We start from the raw sequence: 22,402 nt of genomic DNA on the forward strand, positions 1-22,402 counted from the left end.
GCCTGATACTTTTTGAGAATGTGAAATAACGGAAGATAATACGCGCATGATAGATAAGAATTAGTTTAGTTGTTTATTGTATACAAATGTATGTATATATTTACACATATATATACATATGTATGCAAGCACAAAGTTTTCATTGATGCAGTGGGTGTGTCTGTTTTCAAAGAACCGCCTTGTCCAAATGTTTTCTTTTTTGTTAATTTCGAGTGCAAAACCACATTAAACGTGTTGTTTATTCATTTTGGGGTGGTTTAACCCCTGGCGACCCCTGGCCCGGCATTTATCGAACCCTTGCTCATCTCCCATGCGAATGCAGTCCACACTCGCGTTCCACAAGTGCCACTTTGCGCGCGCGCATCGCCCAAAACCTCCGCACGAAGTGGATATCGGCTGAGTGGAGCGGGATGAGGATGTGGAGCAGCGACGCCGAACGTACAGCGACGCACGACCTCACCCACACGCCTCCTTCGTGTGCGCTTTGCCAAAGGTAGGCGCGCGTGTGTGTGTGTGTGTGGAACTCGATGGCCGAGACACCTACGACACGACACGAGGGCGACACGAAGCTTTGGCCGAGTTTTGAGCCTCGAGTGTTCGGCGATTCAGTTTCGTTTAGGTTATCGAACACAACGGTTTGTGTCACGCGATTGAAGGCGGATATTCACTGCATTTGACTCGACTCGATTCGATTCGTTTCGTCTCGTTTCGGATCGTCTTGCCTGCCACACAACTCGAACTCGAATGCGAATGCGAATGCTCGACAACTGAATTCCCTACGACATCGAAACTGTAAATCTCGAGGAATTCAAACGCTGCAGGAAAGGCAGGCGGTGAAACGGTCGCGATCGCGATCATCAAATTGCAATTGTGGCTGGCTCGTCCTTAACCGCCCAACGTCCCACGTTCCGCGCCCCCGCCCGCCACACGCGGAACGTTGCCCCCACACCGCGCCGCCCAACACATTAACCCCCGTTAACCCCCGGGAAATTCAAAACGCGTCGCGTCGCGTCGGGAAACGCGTGCCGCCGCCAATTGCATCTGTTGTTTGTTGTTTTTTTCGGTTGAGTGTGTGAGAGTGTGCCATATATATTGCATTGTTGTTGTTTCTCTTTTTGGGGTTTTCCTCAATTGACAAGAAAAACACGAAAACAAAGAAGGCGAGAGACGTACAAGTGAAACGTAAACAATGAAAAGTGAGACGACGGCGGGCGAAAAAGTGAAATCCAGTTGATTGCAGTTTGCAGTTGGCAGCAGCTGCAGAGCGAAAGCGAAAAGCTTAGCATACTTTTGGGCCTGCCCCAATAACTCAAGCCGTAAGTGTCCTGTGTGTGTGTGTGTGTGTGCGTGTGCGGGTGGTGTGCGTTGGTATTGTCGTGCTTGTGTGTTTCTGTGTGCGGATGAGCCTTTTAAAGTCCCGAGGCTGTTGCTGCACAGTCTAACCCAATTGAAACGGAAATTCGCTTCAAAAAGCGCAAAAAAAAAAATACTAAAAATCCTAACTTAACTTATGAAATAGAGGAGTTTCGTTAATTTTAAAGCCCGCTGGCTGAACAGGATGATAATTATTATAAGAATATTACTGTTAACAATACCACTTTCATGTGTTTAAAAGCCGCTGGCAAAACAGAACATCGTAGTTTTATAAAAGGAAATTATTTAAGTGTTTTTAGCGCAAATCTAACACATAAAATCTCTTAACTTCTTATTATCCTGTGAATTGTAATTACTGGAGAATGTGGCTTGTTTGTACGTAATTCTTGCACCATAAATATGCCTAAATATTAGGCTACAAAGTTCCGAAAACTTCTCAAGTCCTCAGAAGTGCAACAAAAATTAAAAATTTAAAGAAAACGCCAGCAGTGGCGAAAAGTTTGATCTGCGATCTCCAAATTGTACTAATAAATATGCTGCCATACATTACATTTTTCCATTTTTTTTTTGAGCTGCCAGTGTGCAAAACTTGTATCACGAAATTTTCAGATCCTGAAAAGAAAAGGACGAAAAAAAGTGCACACCTGCGAGCAGAAAATTTCAAGTTGCTTCCATGTGCCGTCGCCAGCGAAGCAGGCAAAAATTTTTAAGACGAATTGCGAACTTTCACTCAATTTATTCGAACTTTTCTCGCCTGCCTACGGATTTGCTTTCATTTTTTTATGCCTACACATATTTTTTTTTTCTGCTGCTTTTCTTCATTTTGGGTAGCAAAAATCGAATCAGCGAGGCAGGAGCAACCAGCAGCGGTCCAAAATAAAAATATATATGTGTGTATACAAAGAAAAATGCGATAATTTAATCTGGTTAAAGCTGCGAAGGCAGCTATATAGCTCGATTTTCCCAGGAGTAAAGCTGCTTGCAGCAGACTTTTGGTCGCGTCTAAGCAAATTAAAAACTTTTGCTCCCGGTTTCCCGCTTCTACATGCTCATTTCCCTTTGCTTTACTTTTTTTGTGTCACGTCTTTTCGAGCCTGGTTTTTTTTTTTTTTTTGTAGTCCAAGTCATGTATATTGTATATGCATAAATTGTGTTTATGCAAAAAAAAATCCAGCCGGCAATAAAGTACGCGTCCAATTTTGCGCAATAAAACGGCAAATGCTAAACAAATGTGACGCAGCTGACGGATCCGAAAAAAGATCTTTTTGTCTATTGGCTATTCGAAGGTTGCAAGATGTCAATTGAAGTGTGGGCTTTTCGCATGAAGTGAAAATGGTTTGGGGCTCAATACAATCCATGTGAGTTCGGATGATACATGCATATATATGTATAGATATATACAAATATATGTATATGTATGCATGTACTGGCTGGGTCATAAAAAGGTGGCATAAAGCAGCGCCTAGATGGAAATCGAGAGAGACAGGCGAGGCTTATAAATATGCGCGACTTTATGGCCTTTGGGAAGTGTTATGTGCGAATTTCCTTTCGCATTCGCATTCACATTTTCCTTTTTCCTGGTTTCTGGCCAAGCAGCGGCAGCAACACCTGCCCACTTTTCACTCGCAGGAAAAGCTGGAAAATCGGCAAAGAAGCAGCTGGCATTGCTGATTAAAGTGCCAGTCGCACACCCACACACACGCACATATATATATATATATATATTGTACATATATATATTTATACATAAAGCAGGCACCACGCACCCAGCTAAAGTCAAAACTCAAACTCAAACTCAAAAGTTTTCTGTGTCGCGCGTAGTGAGCGGCCACGCCCACGTGCTCTCGAAAAGAAGGCGGCAGGCGCTAAGTAGCAGGTAAGTGCGGCAATAAAAGTAAATGGCAATCGGGAGCCGCGCATCAACTTTTTCGCACATTTTATTGGATACGCCACGAAAATGTGCACAGGGCGAAAATTAGATTGATTTCAGCAAGATTTCTATCTAACTTTAATAGCAGGATATAACTAATTTCCAATTTATGTTTCTGAACCAAAAGTTTAGTTTATATATAATATTACTTAAGACTTAACATGGGAAGAATCAGTTAAGGAAAAGTGACAATTCTATTCTCTTGCCACATTTTGTGTATATGATTGCTAAGTTGTATTGAAATATATTTTTTACTGTGTGGGCATAAACAGGAAATCCTCAGTGCCGTAGAGAGCAATAGAATGCGGAGTGTGCCAACTTCTAGCAATGGAATAGTAAACAGAATTTTTAATGGATAAGGGTTTCGAAATTGCACATGTTAACTCTTAAAGTTCGATCTTCAAGCCGAGAAGTTACATGCACTGCACAGGAATTATGGTTATTGAGATTTAGGGAATTGATTTTGAATTATCGTTTAAACTACTAAATGAAGCAGAGCAATTCGCTGATCAAATATTCAATAAACGAGAAATGGCAATAGAAAGCGCTTTAAAATCCGTAAAATCTACAATGAACTTCCACTGAAATATTCAGCGAAAGTGCGTTTTCCCTATCGGTTGAAATGTGCTCTTAAATATTTCAGAAAGCTGAACGCATTTTCCATAGTTCCCTGGCCCCTCGATGCTAGTTTAATTTATTTCGCTATTTTATTTCCAGCCGAGCCACTTGGTAATACAAGTATGTACATACATATATATATAGATTTACCTTTAAAACTTTCTGCCCGTCTGTCTGTCTGTCTGTCTGTCTCCCAGGGAAACGTTGTTTGGCGCGCTTATAAATGCCATAAAAAAAAGAGTCCATTACGGGCTAAATGTGTTTGCCGTATGTATTCCGTACCGTCGAGTGGGTTACGAGTTGCCAACTCCGGCGGCCATATGGGCAATAACCCGCACTTCCGACCTCCCGAACTCGCCGACTTATTTGCATTGTAATGCAAGCCGGGAGCGGTGATCATTCATGGCAGGTGTCGACAGTTTGTTTTTGGACAGCCATACAACAAGGAGCCAGCCGTTGGAGTCCTTCGAGTGATGAAGATGAGGACTTAATGTTTCTGGTTCTGTTTCTGTTTCTGTTCTGGTTTCTCCCGCCTCATTTCGACATGTCGTCATTCGCCGTAATGTGTTATGTTATGCGTTGCAATTCACGATTTGATTGCCCCAGATTATGATGGTCTCTTTGTTTCGGTTTTGGGTTTTGTGGGGTGGATTAGGGATACGGATAAGGATATACATGCCATAGCCGGATTTGAGGTCGCTTCCCCAGGGATAATTGGTTATTACAAATGCATTTGAGCCGCGTAATTTGTCGCAAGCAGGAGAGCAATGTTAAAGAGATAATTATAGAAATTATACAACATAATAATGGAATTTTTTAGCATTAAGTATGTTTTTAGTTTTGGAGTCTTAGATCTTTTTGTAAGCCCATTTGAACAATATATCTTGAAATACAATTTTATGAAAATAAGATGGTATAGTTTCAAACACCTCAAAAATAATATATATATTTAACATTTAATTCAAGCAGATTAAAGGCTAATTTATTTGCTTAAATGAATGCCTTCGTGATTGGGTTTATGCTCCATGCACTTTATCCATTCGCCTTCCAGCTGTATGGTATCATCTATCAATATGCTTGCCCATTTTTTGACACTACAGGGGAACTTATCCAATGGCCATCTCTCTGGCTTTTAGTCAAGTGGAATCCATAAATTTGCCTTCTATGCAGCTAGCTAGCTACCTAGCCGCATTAAATTTGAATTTGCCACGCTAAATCTTCGGAACTGAAGATGCTGCACATCGGATCCAATAACCGACATATATCATGCCAGTAAATAGTGAGGCACTCGGACACTTTGGACATACTGCTGCTCCCATTCAGGCATCTCATTTCGTTATGCAATCCCTCTGGCATGCCACGCCCCGGTTCTAATCCCGCCCCCGCATCCATTTAGAAGGCATCCTGACCGGAAAGACCGCGAGGACAACGGGAAAAGCAATAAACTTGTTTGTATTTGTATTGCACTTATGCGCTGATTGCTTTTCAGCGCAATTTGCTTTTAAGCGATTCCTAGTGAGGACTGTCGGTTTTTCCCCTTTTCCCCTTTCTGCCCCGCCCCCAGCTCAACGCCCACCTGTTCATGCCCGCCTCGTCACCCAATTTTGATTAGTTAAGACGCATCTCATCAGCGTTCTCCATTTTCCATTCGCCGGCTCATTACAAGACGAGGAGCACAGTTTTCAAGACAAGAAAGGAAGAGCGGAAAAAACACAAACCATTGAGTCACCTTCCACCACACACAAGTACAGCAGCACACACACGCACACACATACACACACATTTCCAATCTGCACACAAACACACACCCACACACATTGACTCTTACATCCTGGCACTCAGCGCTGTTTGCCAACGCCTCCAACGCTTCGAAGTGCACACAATCCCATACATTCCATGTTGGGTTCGCAACCATATCCACACTGAAAAAAAAGTCACTTTGGATTTGAAATTAATTAGTAAAGTATAAGAAAGTATGTTTAATTCTCTAAGACACCGTTGTTGTCAGTAATTTGTAGCATATTATAAATGTTGACTTGTATCTTAGTTATCCAAAACCGGATTTAATTCTCGGATATACTTACATTTAATAACCCTTAAGTCATTTGTGACTTTAGTGATTTCTTAATATATTCCAAAAGCAAACGACGCTAAAGTGCAGTCAATATAGCTCAATGAAGCTGGGTTCGGAAAAATCGAATTTTTGAAATTTAAAAGCTGGAATCGTTTGCCCATTTTTTGCCCATGTTTGCCCACCAATTAGTTTTTTTTGCCCACGTCCAGTTTTTGAGATATGAATTTTCGAACAAGTTCGAAAATTTTCGAAGATCAAAAATTTCACTTTTTTCAAAATTTTTTTTTTTTAATCGCAATAAAATCGTTTGCCCACGTTTGCCCACCCTTTAGAATTTTGAAAAAATTTATACTTTAGAAAATATAAGACATTCAAGTTTACCTCGGTCTACTTTGCCCACCCTTCGAAATTATTTTTTTTCGTTTGCCCACTCTTAAAAATAAAAAATTTCGATTGCCCACCTCTTAAAACTAAATAATTTCGTTTGCCCATCCTTTAAAATTAGTTTATTTCGTTTGCCCACCCTTTAAAATTAGTTTTTTTCGTTTGCCCACCCTTCGAAATTAGTTTTTTTCGTTTGCCCACTCTTAAAAATAAAAAATTTCGATTGCCCACCTCTTAAAACTAAATAATTTCGTTTGCCCATCCTTTAAAATTAGTTTATTTCGTTTGCCCACCCTTTAAAATTAGTTTTTTTCGTTTGCCCACCCTTCGAAATTAGTTTTTTTCGTTTGCCCACTCTTAAAAATAAAAAATTTCGATTGCCCACCTCTTAAAACTAAATAATTTCGTTTGCCCATCCTTTAAAATTAGTTTATTTCGTTTGCCCACCCTTTAAAATTAGTTTTTTTCGTTTGCCCACCCTTCGAAATTAGTTTTTTTCGTTTGCCCACTCTTAAAAATAAAAAATTTCGATTGCCCACCTCTTAAAACTAAATAATTTCGTTTGCCCATCCTTTAAAATTAGTTTATTTCGTTTGCCCACCCTTTAAAATTAGTTTTTTTCGTTTGCCCACCCTTCGAAATTAGTTTTTTTCGTTTGCCCACTCTTAAAAATAAAAAATTTCGATTGCCCACCTCTTAAAACTAAATAATTTCGTTTGCCCATCCTTTAAAATTAGTTTATTTCGTTTGCCCACCCTTTAAAATTAGTTTATAATGTTTGCCCATCGTTTAAACTTAGTTTTTTCATTAGCCCACCGGATCGGCGGACCAATTATCCAATTTTCTTAATCATTAATAAATTTCATGCAAGTGTTGATGAACATACATATATATAGTTTTTTGTATATATACATATATATTTATGTACATACATACATATATGTGTTCATCATAATCAAATAATATTAGTGCTTCTGTCCGCCGATCCTAAGATACATATGTAAATTGGCGCCACAACTTACAGTTATTACATACATCTGTACAAATTTGGTTTTATAGATGGAAAATCGAAAAAACCATTTTTAAGGGGTGGGCAAACGCTTTTAACTGAAAATATATATTTTAAAGAGGTGGGCTAATGAAAAAACTAAGTTTAAACGATGGGCAAACATTATAAACTAATTTTAAAGGGTGGGCAAACGAAATAAACTAATTTTAAAGGATGGGCAAACGAAATTATTTAGTTTTAAGAGGTGGGCAATCGAAATTTTTTATTTTTAAGAGTGGGCAAACGAAAAAAACTAATTTCGAAGGGTGGGCAAACGAAAAAAACTAATTTTAAAGGGTGGGCAAACGAAATAAACTAATTTTAAAGGATGGGCAAACGAAATTATTTAGTTTTAAGAGGTGGGCAATCGAAATTTTTTATTTTTAAGAGTGGGCAAACGAAAAAAACTAATTTCGAAGGGTGGGCAAACGAAAAAAACTAATTTTAAAGGGTGGGCAAACGAAATAAACTAATTTTAAAGGATGGGCAAACGAAATTATTTAGTTTTAAGAGGTGGGCAATCGAAATTTTTTATTTTTAAGAGTGGGCAAACGAAAAAAACTAATTTCGAAGGGTGGGCAAACGAAAAAAACTAATTTTAAAGGGTGGGCAAACGAAATAAACTAATTTTAAAGGATGGGCAAACGAAATTATTTAGTTTTAAGAGGTGGGCAATCGAAATTTTTTATTTTTAAGAGTGGGCAAACGAAAAAAAATAATTTCGAAGGGTGGGCAAAGTAGACCGAGGTAAACTTGAATGTCTTATATTTTCTAAAGTATAAATTTTTTCAAAATTCTAAAGGGTGGGCAAACGTGGGCAAACGATGTTATTGCGATTTAAAAAAAAAAAAATTGAAAAAAGTGAAATTTTTGATCTTCGAAAATTTTCGAAAATTTCAAAATTCTAAAGGGTGGGCAAACGTGGGCAAACGAAGTTATTGCGATTAAAAAAAAAAAATTTTGAAAAAAGTGAAATTTTTGATCTTCGAAAATTTTCGAACTTGTTCGAAAATTCATATCTCAAAAACTGGACGTGGGCAAAAAAAACTAATTGGTGGGCAAACATGGGCAAAAAATGGGCAAACGATTCCAGCTTTTAAATTTCAAAAATTCGATTTTTCCGAACCCAGCTTCTTTGAGCTAGTCAATATATCTTTCACAAGATATAAGTGCATGGATGTGTACTTTCCGGCCGTATAGACATCAAAAAGCGGATGCTTCTTGTTGGAAATCCGGCAATTAGAGGAAATTCGTTTGTGTATTAATTGGTGTGGTTCCTTTTGTTTACTTTTGATCGCTCTGCCACCCTGATCCATTTAAGACTGTTTACATTTCGCTCAGTGCAGGTGGAGGTCCGGGTTCGGGTCCGGGGTCTCCGTCCGGGTGCCGGTCATGTCCGTATCCGTGTCCGTGTCCGTGTCCTTGTCCGTGTTGGTGCTGGTGCTGGTGTCTCTGTGTCGGTGTCCGCTTCCCATGTCCATGTCCGTGTTCGCTTCGCTTGTTCATTTTCAATTTCGTTTACAGCATAGAAAATTTTAGTTTTTTCTCTGTTTGTGCTTTCCATTTTATTTCATCTTCATTTTCATTTCAACGACTTTGATAGCGTTGGTACTGGCTTGCCCACTTTTTTTTTGTGCCCAGGAATTCCAGTTGCTGTTGTTGTTGTTTTGGGTGGGGTGTTTTGAGTGTTTGGGTGATTTTGATTGTGGGATGATGGGCGGATAGCTGGATGGCCGACTGGCCAAGGAAGCTCGCCTAGTTACTTACTTTAAAACACATCTATCTCCCAGATACAGGATACAACGAAATCGAGCTGCTCCGTTGTTATCTCGTTGCCGTGGTTGTATTTTTAGACCCCGGCCATTGTCATCGTCATCTGATTTGCCGTAATTGTTTTTGCTGCGACCCGAGCAACGAAAGCAAATCGGTTATCTTTCCATTCCGGGCCGTAATGGTCCAGTCATCTGGATTCAGCATTCGGGTTGCAGGTTACAGGATTCAGGAATCACGAACCAGGAATCGGGAACAACAAAACAAGCCGACTAAATGCTGTCAGGACATTGTTGTTTCAGATCCGCACTGGAACACGGATTGAATGGTGAAATGTCATTTAAAAGGATTAGGCATCCTGGTGGCTTGTAATCTCATCGCATGCAATGTTTTTTGGTTCTTTCGGTTTACTGATATCGCCACTTGCTGGAGAAAGGTATTTCGCTTTTATGCAACTGAAAATCTATATAAGGCTATATAAGGATTTTGAGAAAATACTTCACGAGTAATTGATTTATTATTAAAAGGTGTAATTTAATTGAAATACAAAACAGGAGTCAAGTTTCCATTGAGTCTCGCAAGCTATTAAGCCTATTTCTAGTGCAAAATTATTGCCCGTTTCGTATTCAGTTTGAAGTGCCCAAGCAATGGATTTCATTACATTGCAAAATAAATCCGAATAATTGAAAATCCTTGAACCTTGACCGATTTTCATCGGAATCCGAATGCAGTGTAAATGGCATGCACATCGATGATATTTTAATAGTTTGCAGTAATCTATTTGCTGTCTTGCATAGTTTGTAATGATTTGTTGTCGGGGTTAATCTGTTGCTCGCTGTTCACCACATTGTTGTTATAATTCGCTGGCCCCAGGATATCCTGAAGTGGGCGATTTCGGTGGGTTGGGTGGTAGCTCACAGAGTGGCTCTGAAAAGTATGCAACAGAAATTGTTGCCATTGTTGCCATGCTGCGAATTCAATAAACGAAAAGCGCAAGCAAAAAGGAAGAAATGAAAAGGCCAAGCAAAGAGAACAGCATTTCAGCATTTCAGCCATACCAAATTGCCATTCTCGGCTATTCCAGCTCCGCGTCCATCTTTCCATTTCACCATCTTACACCAGCTTTCAGAGTTTTTCAGTTTTTCAGTTTGGAGCTGGAAAGCTTTCAGTTTGTCCAACTCTCTTCGCTTCGTGTTTCTGTTTTCGCCCAGTTCAACAGTTGTGGCTGCTGCATTTTTGTTTATTGTCATTTCAGTTGTGCCGGGCTGTTTAGTGCAGCAAGGAATCCCGGCGCGGGGTTGCAATTCCTGCTGCATTATCCTTTATTATATTGCCGGCATTAACGTATCCGTTTGTTTCTGCCACATGGAGAACACCACAAGAGCCCGGGTCCGGGTGCAGTGAGAAAAGGAGTTTTCATTCAAAATTAATGCAAAAATACAAATAATATAATATTTGGTAATTCTCACTCACAAATATAAAATGTTGTTATCCTAATATTAAAAATGACAAACTCATCGATGGTTTATCTCAGTGTATTTAGATAAAATACGCATGTCGTTGTCGAAGCTGCAGCTCCAGATTCTGGTTTTCATTCCAATTTTTGTTTCTGTTTCTGGTCCTGAGCCGGCCGATAAGCCCAACCAACGATCCTTGGCCCTGTTTATTTGTTGGCGCTTCTTTTGCACCGCTCAGCGCTGCTTATTGCCCCTCATTTGGTTACTCTTAACTGATTTCTGTGTGTTATTTTTAAAAAGGAATTTCAACAATTGCACACGCAATCCAGCCCTTAAATAATAAATAAGCCAAGCCACGCACACGGCTCAGTGGGAAAAGTAGACGGAGTGAAGATGGGGGAACATGGGGCACATGGCCGGAGCCACAGGACGATTGTCCTTTTGGCCAACTCAGCTGGAGTCTGGGTTAAGTGCGGCATTAACAATCAATTACAAGCATTACGAGCCGTAAAACTGACGCATTGACCAAATACCAACTCCTCATGTCCTGTGAATGCCAGCTCGCTGGACATGAGAAGTTGCCATTCGCATGGGCATGGACATGGGTATGGGAATGGGTATCCTTTCGCTGGGCGAAAGAGGATGGCATTACTCACCCATACACCGAAAATAGCGCTCGCTGTGAAAAATGTTGCGTGCAAAGTAAACCCGGCGGGCAAAAGGGAATCAAGAAATGGGAATGGAACTGGAGATGGAGATGGAGATGGCGATGGAGCAGGAGCAGGAGCTGCAACCTCAGTCTCAGCGGTGTCTGAGTTACGGTTTGTTGGCTCCTTGTATAATAAGCCAAGGGATATGGCCATGAGGAGAAATGTCTTATGTCCTATTGTCTTACAGACGGCAGCTGCATTCGTGCCGAGATATATTTTCTGGATCACTCCCCAGAAAGTCTTGGGAAAAGGTTTGAAGTGCCATAAAATGTAGCTCGAATTATTTCAATTTAATAAGTGTATGATTCAAGTATTTAGCTAGCAACATAACTGGGTAGTTAAAAAAAAGCGATGCAACAGGACGTATACGTAATATTTCTTTTATTTTGTTTAATCAGCGAAAGAAATTGTCAAGACATTTAACATTGGGATTTATTTAATGTATCTCCAAATGGCCTTGAAAATAAGGTGCCAATGAAAATTGGAGATGATAAGTTTGACAATCCCAATGCACCCAACTCATGTGCTTTTCCAAGAAAAAAGTAGAACATACAATAGCCAATCCTATTACGTTCGTTTTCCCAGGATTGTGTCTGGAATTTAATTAACTCAAATGACACCGGGACACATGGCCAAAATGAACCTGCTCCAGCATTTGGCTTTTCTGCTCATTAGTTGATGACATTTTAAAGCGGGTCACAGACACTTTTTTCCTTTGAAGTGCATTTGAAAATCGTTTCGTTTTGTCTTGGTTTTGCCAAAAAAAAAGATTCAAACGAAAGAAAAAAAAACTGCTAAAAATGTGTCTGTGTGCCTTTGCTGCTTTGTCTTGTCGTTTCTTTTAATTTTTATTTCGGGTTTATTATTATTTTTATGTTTATTTGTTTTTTGTTCTAGTTTCATGTTGTTGCTTTCGCACTTGAGCGACAATACAAATGATGTCGACGCCGGCAAAATAATACAAATAAATTTTATTGTGGTCAAGTTATACACACACACACTCGCCCATTACTAACTCACACAGTTGCAGATGTATAGATACAAGCACGGATAAAGATGCACAGCGAGAAATTGGAGTTGTGTGGAGAAAATATGTATAGTGAAAATTATTCATTAATAACATGACTTTGATTATTATGTTTAACTTTACTTGGATCTGGTCTCTCTTTGACCATGAGGAACCAAAATGTTTTCGCTTCACTTCATAGAGTCCTTTTCTTTCAATGTAAGGATATAGAGAGTGAAACAGAGGCGACCATCAAGCAAATGCCAGACGCATTGTGCACAGATTTATGCCGCCTGTCTCCCCGCCCAATTTTCCCACCGACTGTTGGCCATAAAAAATGAGTTGCCGTTGGTGGTCGTCAGCTGCTCGACTCGACCTGCCCCAGTGGTTTTATGCCACACACCCCTCCCCCCTGATGGCAGCACCATCACCCCCCTCATGACTTTTCCCGCCCCGCAGCACTTTAATGGCCATTGTTATGCCCGTTATGTTGATTATAAGCTTCTCATACAAACGGGGCTTCCCTTCTCCCCTATTCCACTCCTCCCCCCCTGACAGACCACTCCGAACTTAAACAAGCTAACTGCATAGAAGCGTGTAAGCCTCTGACATTTTTGGGTCTAAACCGGAGCCCACTCACCTCTGCTCCTCCGACGCCCGCTTTGAAAATAGCAAAAAACAACAAGGAAAATGAAAATACAAAATTTAGTAAATTTGAATTTTCCAACTGCGCCGAAAGGTGTAAAGCCTGATGAGGGTTAAGCGGTGTCCGACTCTGTGCGTGTGAGTGTGTGTGTGTGTGTGTGAGCGTTTCACTGAGAGAAATTCTTTATATAAATGTATAAGTTAACACAATCACCAAACAGACGAAATATAGTCGTAAGCCTCAAGTGCTTTTCCCATTTATAGATCGAGCTTTACCTATAAGAAACTGTAACTTGTTAAGCTTTAGAGATAAGAACTCTTGATATACTTAAGTCAGTCGATTTTGGAAGATTAGAAGCGTCGGTCATCGCCACGTACTTACTATTCGTCTCATTAAGTGCAGACCGCGCAAGCCCTATTATAATTAATAAACCTACACTAATAAATATATCGAAAATCTATTAAAATGATAATTTATATACAATATATAAAGATATTAATTATTAATCTTTTGATTGTTTTTTTGTTACACAAACTAGTTTTTTATGTACAACATTGCAAGTGAGAATATTTAGTGTGCCATACCGATTTCTGGCAGTGCATTCGAGTGTGCTGCGCCAGCGGAAATGTTTTTTGCCTGGTCCGCTGACGGAGCACAAACCAAAAAGGGGCAAAGCTAATGGAATGGGCACTACTGGGTTGGCTGGGCAGGGGGGAGAAGATTAAAAAAGTGTATATAAACAACATTTCATTGCCGGCAACGTGCAGCTTACCCCGCCACTAACCCCTTAACCCGCTGAACCACCCTTTTCACCCCATACCATGTTAACCTGCCGACCCACCTGGCCGCTTTATATTGAAATATTTCTGTGGCCATGCAAATTTAATTCGCCATATGAGGAAAACAAGCGAAAACCGAAACCGAAACTGAAGCCAAAGCCTCTTGGCCCCATGTGTGCTAATTGGCGGTGCCGCCAAAACCAGCGGTTCCAGGGGCGGTGGTTAAAGGGGGGGCTGCTGGGTGGTGCACATGGTGCAGTGGTGCGGTGGCGAAAAAAAGAGCGTCGCACAAACAAACGCAAACAAACACGTCCGAGTTAGTTAATTTTTTAACATGCCGCTAAGCTGCAAAACTGTTCAGATGGCATGCATGCACTGCAAACAAATGTGTGTTGCAAATAATAATAAGTTCATATCATTCTTTGGACTCTGACGGGGTATGTTGTAGGGTTTGACGAAACAATAATATATAAAAATATATATCCATTTTTGGTCCTACTGATCTTAAATTTCCATGTCCTAGCTGTTTTTTGTTTGGCAGTTTCGTTTTTATCCTTCTAATACCTTGATTTTTCGGCATTTAAGGCTGTCACACCTTTTGGGGGCTGGAAATTTTGTTTTTTTTTGCAAAGGAAACATTTTTGGGCTGGGCTGCTTACTCAAGGAGACCACGCCCACGCTCCGGTTGCCGCCCCTCTGCGGTCGACGAAAGGATGTCGAGGTAAGGGGATGCTTAAGGCTTTGCGGTTTGGACTGTTGTTCTTGCTGTTGTGTTGGCTCCTGTCATTCCCAGAATGAAGCCGAAAAAGCCACAGGATCGGGAGCAGAGGAGTCCTCGGCCAGAAGTCCGCAAGGGGCAGTGGCCGACCGGAAGCGCTGCACTGCGTTCACTTCCGGCCGTCTGGGCATCTTTCTTGCCATGCCAGCCCAACCAAACCGAATCCATCCCGCCAACTTGACTTCATTTAGTTATTCCCTCTTGCCACGCCGAAGCCCCGTTTTCAGTTCATTTAACATGCCATTTGCTGGGCCATATCAAAATGGATTTATTGTTGTAGTTGCTGCATAAATTATGGCGCTTTTCACGCACTTTTCCACACGGTGGCCGGCTAAAAGAGGCTGGATAGCCGAGAAAGCTAGCCAATTTTCCTAGGCCTTTGTCTCTCAGTGGCCAAGTGAAGTGGCTTTGGATGGAGGAGTGGATTCGATGAGCCACTTAGCCCGGGAATGCTGTATATATCAATATTTAGCCAAATTGTGATTATAGAAGAAATCTCAGATATATACAAAATACAAATCAGTTATTTTCTTGTGGCTTTGAAACCATTTTTAGCCAAGTTATGTTTCAAATAAATAACCATTTATTCGTTTAGCTGTAGGACCTTTTTTTTTTTAGCCCAATTATAATACAAACATTTGTATGTGTCTTTTAATACTTATTTTTCTGGCTAACTAAACTCATCCAGTTGCATGGCTGGTTTTACAAAGATGCCCCAGTTTGGTTGCTTCTTTATCTAAGCCAGTTTGGCCATCCGGACCTCCGTCGATCAAACTCGTGGCCATATCTAAAGTACGGCCTTTTGTCAGCCATCTAGCCCTATTGCAAAATCATTGCCCGAAAATCCCCATTTCCCCATTTTCGGTGTAAACAAAGCCCATTTTTCGGTGCATGCTATTCGCTTCCGTTGAACGTTGAACTTTCCCCAGCTTTCGAAGGCAGAATGCAAATTGCTTTCGAAATAATTGCACTAACAGGGGGGAGTAAGAAAAAAAGAAAAACAAAAAAAATGGAAGGCTTGCTGGCGGCTGGGATTTTACGGATTGAGTTCAGATTCGGGGCTAGTCACCTGCCAAGAGCTCAAATATTTTCTGGCCATTTCCTTCTGCTGTCAATATATGTTACATACGTATGTATGTATGGGCGTATATAGAGTCAACTTGTCTACCCTCCAATATCAAAGAAATAAAATAAATGAAACCACTAAACGAAGGGTGGGCGTAGAAAATTCGAAACAGATTTCAAATCTATTTAAAAGTTATGGCCGCAACTATTTGCGTCCTGCAATGTTCAAGCTTTTGGGCCAGAGGGACGTAGAGACAAAGGATGGCAGGTGTACTACATATATATATGTGTACCTATATATAAATGTATGTATATATATGACCAGGGGCCAGAATGCAAAGTGCGACATGCAAAATTGTGCAAACCCTTTTTGCCCCAAAATATCTCTCGATGGCCACTGAAAGTGGCGCTGTTGATGATGCCGGGTGACGTTGCCCAAACTTTTTGACACTTTAAAAACTTTGCCCACACACACACACACAGGCACACTGAGATACATACACCATCTCACACGTACTAACACTGACACACTCGCACATATTTGGCAAGCCTGGTTTTGAAAGTTACGTTAAATGGTTTTAAAGGTTTCGGTTTTAGGGTTATGCCAGGGTTGCCAACTTGTGGCTGCCTGTAAAGTTGCCTGTGTCCTGATGATCCTGCCGCATCCCTTTACAGCTGTCGTTGGCTCTCTCTATTGAAATCCGACATGTTTCCTATCCCCTTCAAATGTGAATTAGTTTTCTGCCCTCACGTTTATTTCTTCCTGTTTCCCCCCATTTTATTTGCTGAATTTTTGCAAATTTTGCTGCTTGTCAACTGTGGGGTTGCATTCGCATTTGTCAATAACTTTCGTTTAGCGACAACATTTTTCTATTAGCCCAACATTTGTTAGCTGGCATATTTGTTTACATATTTTGCCAACGTAATGAGAGTAATGCTGGTTGATGAATGACGTTTTGTTATACAAATGTTTAATGACAGGCGAGTCGTGTTTGGTTTAATAGTTATCCACACTTTCAGCGATGATTTCAGTATTTATTCATAGCTATCGACCAAATTGCCAGCAATGATGGTTCGTTTGGAATTGACAAAGCTTCTCAAATTCAGGACATATTTATGGTTTTGTGAAGATATTTATGCAATATACATTCTGCTATGGACTTTTCGACTTTATAATGCCAAAGCTAAGTCTTTTCTTACTTCTGAATTATTTAGAACCTTTTGAGGACTTTACTGCTGTGTCTTTTGCTTGAATTATCCTTTTGGCACAGAGAGAACCCTTTATCCTTTATCTGCGGCTCACCTATAAAAACATGAGCTCCTTTTGCTCTTGCTTATTCATAGATTTACTTTTGCGGCACAGATCTTCTATTACTCCTTTTAAATACGGCTTCATTGACTGGCTTACATTCCGTTTTTTTAATTTTTTTTTTTGTATTTGGCCAGCTTATTCCAGTTTGCTCCTTTGGGTTTTTTTTTTGATTAATGAATCTATTTCGGCTTGGGGAATGATGAAAAGGAGTCTGTGAGTCCTGGAAGTCCTGCGACTGCTCGGCTGCATTTTTTTTTTTTTTTTTTTGCCTCAATTTGTCAGAGACGACTGCGATTATGGGGTCTTTTAAAAAAAAATTGTAACGATGTGCACAAAGCGACAATTTGGTGTTTTTCTGGCCAGAACAGAACTCATTAAGGCTGGAGCTACCAATCTCGATGAACACTTGCCACTTTTTGGGTTCGACGCACTCTTTTCATGTTTTCTTGATTTTTTCATGCCCATATTTGTCGCCTGACGAAATTTTACACTTTTGACATTTTCAGCATAATGAAAAGCAATAACATTTTTATAATATTCCGCCTCGCGCCCAGCCAGCAGTCCATGTTGTTTGAACGTCATTCAAATATTTGCCTCAATGATTCGTTTCATTATTCTTTGTGGTGTTTTATTTATGCTTGATGTTTTTATTCTTGTTTTTTTTTTTGCTCGTTTTTTGAATGTACAATAAATAAAATGTGGTGGGTAGGGGAGAAATCTGCAAATGAATCGCTCTATTATGGCTCTGTCCTGTGATCCTGTGATGTCCTGTCCAATGTCCTGTCACACACGCATTCGCATTCGCACGATGGGAGATGTGAGACTGGGGAACAACTACAAACGATGCCATTTTTCTATCGACTGTCATTTATTTATTATTTATTTGATATGTTCAACTCGATTTTTTCACTCGCCGAACGATTTCGCCTTACAGCTTTATCCGTTCCCGTCACTCTTATTTCGTCATTTTTTGTGTTTTTTTGTATTTTGTTTTGTTGTGGCTGGTTGTTTGAATTTATGCTCAATAATTTAATAGGACATCAGTTTTATGGCTTTGCTGTGGCATTAAAGTGGAAAGGGGTTCTTTTGGCCACAGAACCCATGCTCCATACATCATATGCCCCCACTCCTGACCAAAAACAAAACACCCCCACTTTTGCCGCATGGCCTACGCACTAGCATAAAATTTTATGACTGAGGCGATGCCAATTTGCGAAACGCAATCAAACAAATAAACAAAAAAAAAAAATAAATAAATAAGGCCGGCAAAGGCGAATGAGAAGTGGTTGCGGAAGTGCCAGAGATGTGACCCCGGCAAGTTGTAAATTTCCGTAATTTACTTGATTGCCCCGACAACCTTGGCCACCTGTCGTCGCCCCCATCATCGTTCTGCCGTAGCCTTCAGCGGCAACATCATCAAGGTCCTTGTGCTCCTTTTGGTCCTCAAACTCCCCGGCATGCCGACAATGGCACATAATCAACGAAATCGCGCATATTAAAATTGTGAATGAACGCGCATTACGACTTCACACATCTCGAGGACAGCGAAAGAAAGGTTCACAGGGTGATAAATCCTCTGATAGCCAAAGTCGAAGGATCTAGAAGGTGTAGATGAAATGGGATATGCCAGCCAAAGAATCGCATTAATTGGTTGTAAATTGTTGAGGAGATCTATCTAATATAATTAAATATATTTAAAATCTATCGAATAGGTCTGAAAATCGCCAAAAAATAGGATAATAGCAATACAAATCAATAAAAAGCCGTGATGATAAGAGCGATTTTTTCAGAGCTGGAAATTTAAGAAATCAAAAATAGGCAATCCGCTTCAGCCCGATTAGAGTCGGGATAAAATCCTCCAAAAGGCGCTACCCACTCATATCGCTGGCAATAAACTCGGGTAATTGGAAATGCTATTTTTTGTACACCAAAACCACTCATATCGCGTATACGCCACCGTCGCCGGTCTTTTGTCAGTGGATTGCTGTTGATATTTCGCCGGCCTGTTTTTCCGCCCTCGTGAATGGAGGAGCAGCGGGGCTTTGATTACAAACACATCAACATTTAACACAATTTGCATTTTCATAGGTTCTAAAAAGCAGCAAAACAAACAGAAACACAAGCACACACACACATTCAGCGGATTGGCGATGGCTGTGAAATAAGAAATGAGCCGAAAGTGAAACAAAAACTCAACAAAATGTGGGGCAACTTCGGGGGCGGAAGGAACGAAACGAAACGAAACGGAACCGGAGCCAGAACCCGAGCGTTAAAGAGCTTTCAGTGGGAGGACGGGATGGGCGGTGAGGGTGTGAGGGGAAGGCGGAAACGGAAGCGGGCGCTTGCATTAGCGGAAGTTGTCTTACAAGTGACAGGCGGTATTTCTGGTCTTGCTCTTCTGGCTTCGGGGATATTACGAAAATAATTCACGAAATGAGAGAAGAACCCGGGCAAAAAAAATGGGCAAAAAACTGCTCATGAGCATTTCGCACTTCACCTCCTTGGAGACTCATGCGGTTGATTTGGCAGCGCCACGCCCACCGCCACAGAACCCACCCACCGCCTCCCATTTTTTTGTTGGCTGTCATATTCACAACTTTTAGTCACAACTCGTGGTACGAATAAGGCATTTTGGGGTTTCAGTTAAGAAATTGTTTAAAACTAATCAAAAACTTAATTAAAACATCGTAATCGGTAAAAAAAATAGATTTTTACCATATAAAAAATATATATATATTGTTGTATTGTTATATGTATTATAATTCAAATCATTTTGGTTTGACCTATATTTCTCAAACTTAAATGTTTTCTACACTTCATTTCATATTAATGGGTACCACATATTCGATCACTCGTCATGCGAGAGTGTTGTGTCATGTTTTTTGAGTTAAAGTTTACTTTCTTTGGTGTTGCTCGACATTGTCTTTTCGCTCCCTTTGACACGTGCGTCTCGGTGGTGCTGCCACCCAGCACCACCCATCCTGTTGGTGGTACCCTCGCCCTGGCCTTCCCCACACCCATCATAGCCCTCCTTTTGCCAGGACCCTAATTTATGATGTTCATTTGCAGAGCTTAGCATAACTGCCAGCGAGTGAGTGGGAAATGGAAAAGTGGAAAAGCGTGAGGAGGGAGCGGTAGAGCGCGGCTCATAACTCAGGACATGAGCTGGGAAATGGGTGGTTTCTCTCTAGGGGGGTGGGATAGAGGGATGCCATCTATGTTTGGACCAGGTAATGCTATAAAAAGAAGTTACAATGCCAAAGAACGGAGCGAAACGGAACGCTTGCTGGCCGTAAACAAAGGCGAATTGTCGTTGCCTGTCGCCGTTTTGTCATCGACTTCTAAATTATGTCACGTAATTAAGCTGCATTAATGTGATAGTCCGCAGACAGGCATCTACATAAATACATATATATATACATATACATATATAAGTATAGGAATGCAGGAGAAGATATCTATCCATCTCTGTCAGCGAGTGCGGGCCCGAGGTAAATGCGTAAAGTATTTTTATGCCGAGGCATTTAATTAAAATATGCTCGTGGATCTCTAATAGCCTGGCAGCCTTGGCCCAAACTCATCATCATCATCATCATCATCCGGCTCGACTGGCTCTCTGATCCATGAATCCTTGGCCGAATCCGTTGTTCATTCAATTCCAGTTGCCAGTTTTTAATTCGCTTTCACTTTCACCCGACTTTCGTGCACTGGTCCAAACTATGTTTAAATATTAGGGATTAAGTGGAAAATTATTCATATGAGCAATCTATATAAATGTGCAAAAATATTCAACTGATAAACAAGAAAATTATTGATTGCTTTGACGGATTGATTTATATTGATAAAAAAGAATAAATATTGAAAAATATTGAATGGAGTTAGTAGTTGATCAGTAGATTCTTTACTGAGTTAATACGGAGTTGTGATATATTAAATTTAAGTTCTGGTTTACAAAATGCTCCACTCCTAATCAACCAAAATATATTCAATATAAAATATTTAATGACTTATTTTTCCCTCTGCACGGTCAGTGGTTATCTCATTCCGTAATGTTTCCAATTCATTGCCTTTCCAAATTTTGATTCATAACAACAACAGCAACGATATCGACAAAAACAACACAAAATGTAGGACCCAGAAAAGTTTCATTAAATTTTTAACCAAAGCTGGCCATAACAGGCGGCAAAGCAAAACAAACCACAAATTGCCAGCACCCGATGGCAAATAGCGACTACTGCTACAAATTGTTCTACAAAATGGCCAATTAAACTGCCAATCGCCGCCGAACGCCGCGGGTATGAAAAATTCGAGCGGAATGCAGATGTTTCCCCCCACCCCCCAAAACAAGAGCGACATTCGGCGACCAAACGAAAGCCAAATTCTAATTCCAATTGCATTTAATGCACAGCCAACGCAGGGCAAACACACTCCTGGCAAACAAACAAACAAACAAACTAGCGGGGCTGCCAAACAGAAATAGAAACAAAGCGAAAAGCAAAAGGCAAAAATAGAGATGGGGAGCGGCAAATGGCAAATAAATAAACAAACAGTATGACAAGAGCCTAATGCAAAATTTAAAACAATCAAATGGCGAAAATTGTCTCTACGTTGTTATTGTTTAAGTTTCGGTTTCGGTTTCAGTTTCAGTTTCCCGCCTCTTGTTGTTGCAAATGCCAACTAAAGTGTCCACAAGTCACAAGCCTGTCAGCCACACACACACACTCACACGCACACACTCCAACATATGCACAACACATACACTGTAGACACTGGCTCTCGCCATTTGACATTGCGTATACGCCGCGTTGGCTGGTTAAATATTAAAAAAAGGAACTTCTAGCGAAAGTGAGTGAGAATTCTAAAATGTCTGGCCCATAATTAGACATTTGATGGTCAACCCCCAAAATCCTTTACCCCTTTAAATGGGAAATTGTTTTAATTTTCGTGCGTGGTTTATTTTTTCTCCTGTATTTTACGCAGCTATTTATAGAGCACGTTTCAACCCCTAAAAGTGCGGCAATCGAGGCATTCCGGCTGACTTTATTCCCATTAATTATGTGCTATTTTTGTTTAATATGTACGCTTTAAATAGTTACCATAACCTAGAGGGTTGTGCCGCAAACGAGGTCAATATCTATTGATTTTGCGTCTTGGATTCGTGTTGCCCAAAAAGAAAGCAGTTGCGTTGTGAATTATTTATGATCTCGCAATCCGGCGCAACAATAGATACTTCATTACCCACTTAATACCTGCCAGGCAGCCAAACTCATGATCAGACTGAGCACAACTTTCAGACAAAAGAACGAACTAATTTTTGCACCCTACTTACGGGACGTGGAGCGTAAACCAAACATGGAAGTTAGGTTTAAAATTTGTAATGGTGGGAAAACTCAACCCTTGCCCATTTTCGCAGAGACTCTGCTTTTGAGATGTGTGTGAAAATTTCACTTG

The 22,402-nt window shown here is 40.5% G+C and overlaps 1 protein-coding gene across 5 annotated transcripts in view; it reads left to right on the plus strand.

Annotated features, from left to right (window-relative positions):
• The first annotated feature begins 630 nt into the window (after positions 1-630).
• LOC6618538 (zwei Ig domain protein zig-8) overlaps positions 631-22,402 on the plus strand; it is a 134,741-nt gene continuing 112,969 nt past the window's right edge. For 3 of the 5 annotated variants that reach the window (XR_004362500.1, XM_032725391.1, XM_032725394.1), the window contains exons 1-2: positions 631-1,316; positions 3,130-3,250. The gene's annotated coding sequence lies outside the window, so the exon portion shown is untranslated. Of the gene's footprint in view, positions 1,317-3,126; positions 3,251-22,402 lie in introns of all 5 variants that reach the window. The other 2 variants (XM_032725392.1, XM_002042762.2) reach the window with 2 other exon arrangements.

This window comes from Drosophila sechellia, chromosome X (genome assembly GCF_004382195.2).
Source record: "Drosophila sechellia strain sech25 chromosome X, ASM438219v1, whole genome shotgun sequence".
In the NCBI taxonomy this organism is placed as follows: domain Eukaryota; kingdom Metazoa; phylum Arthropoda; class Insecta; order Diptera; family Drosophilidae; genus Drosophila; species Drosophila sechellia.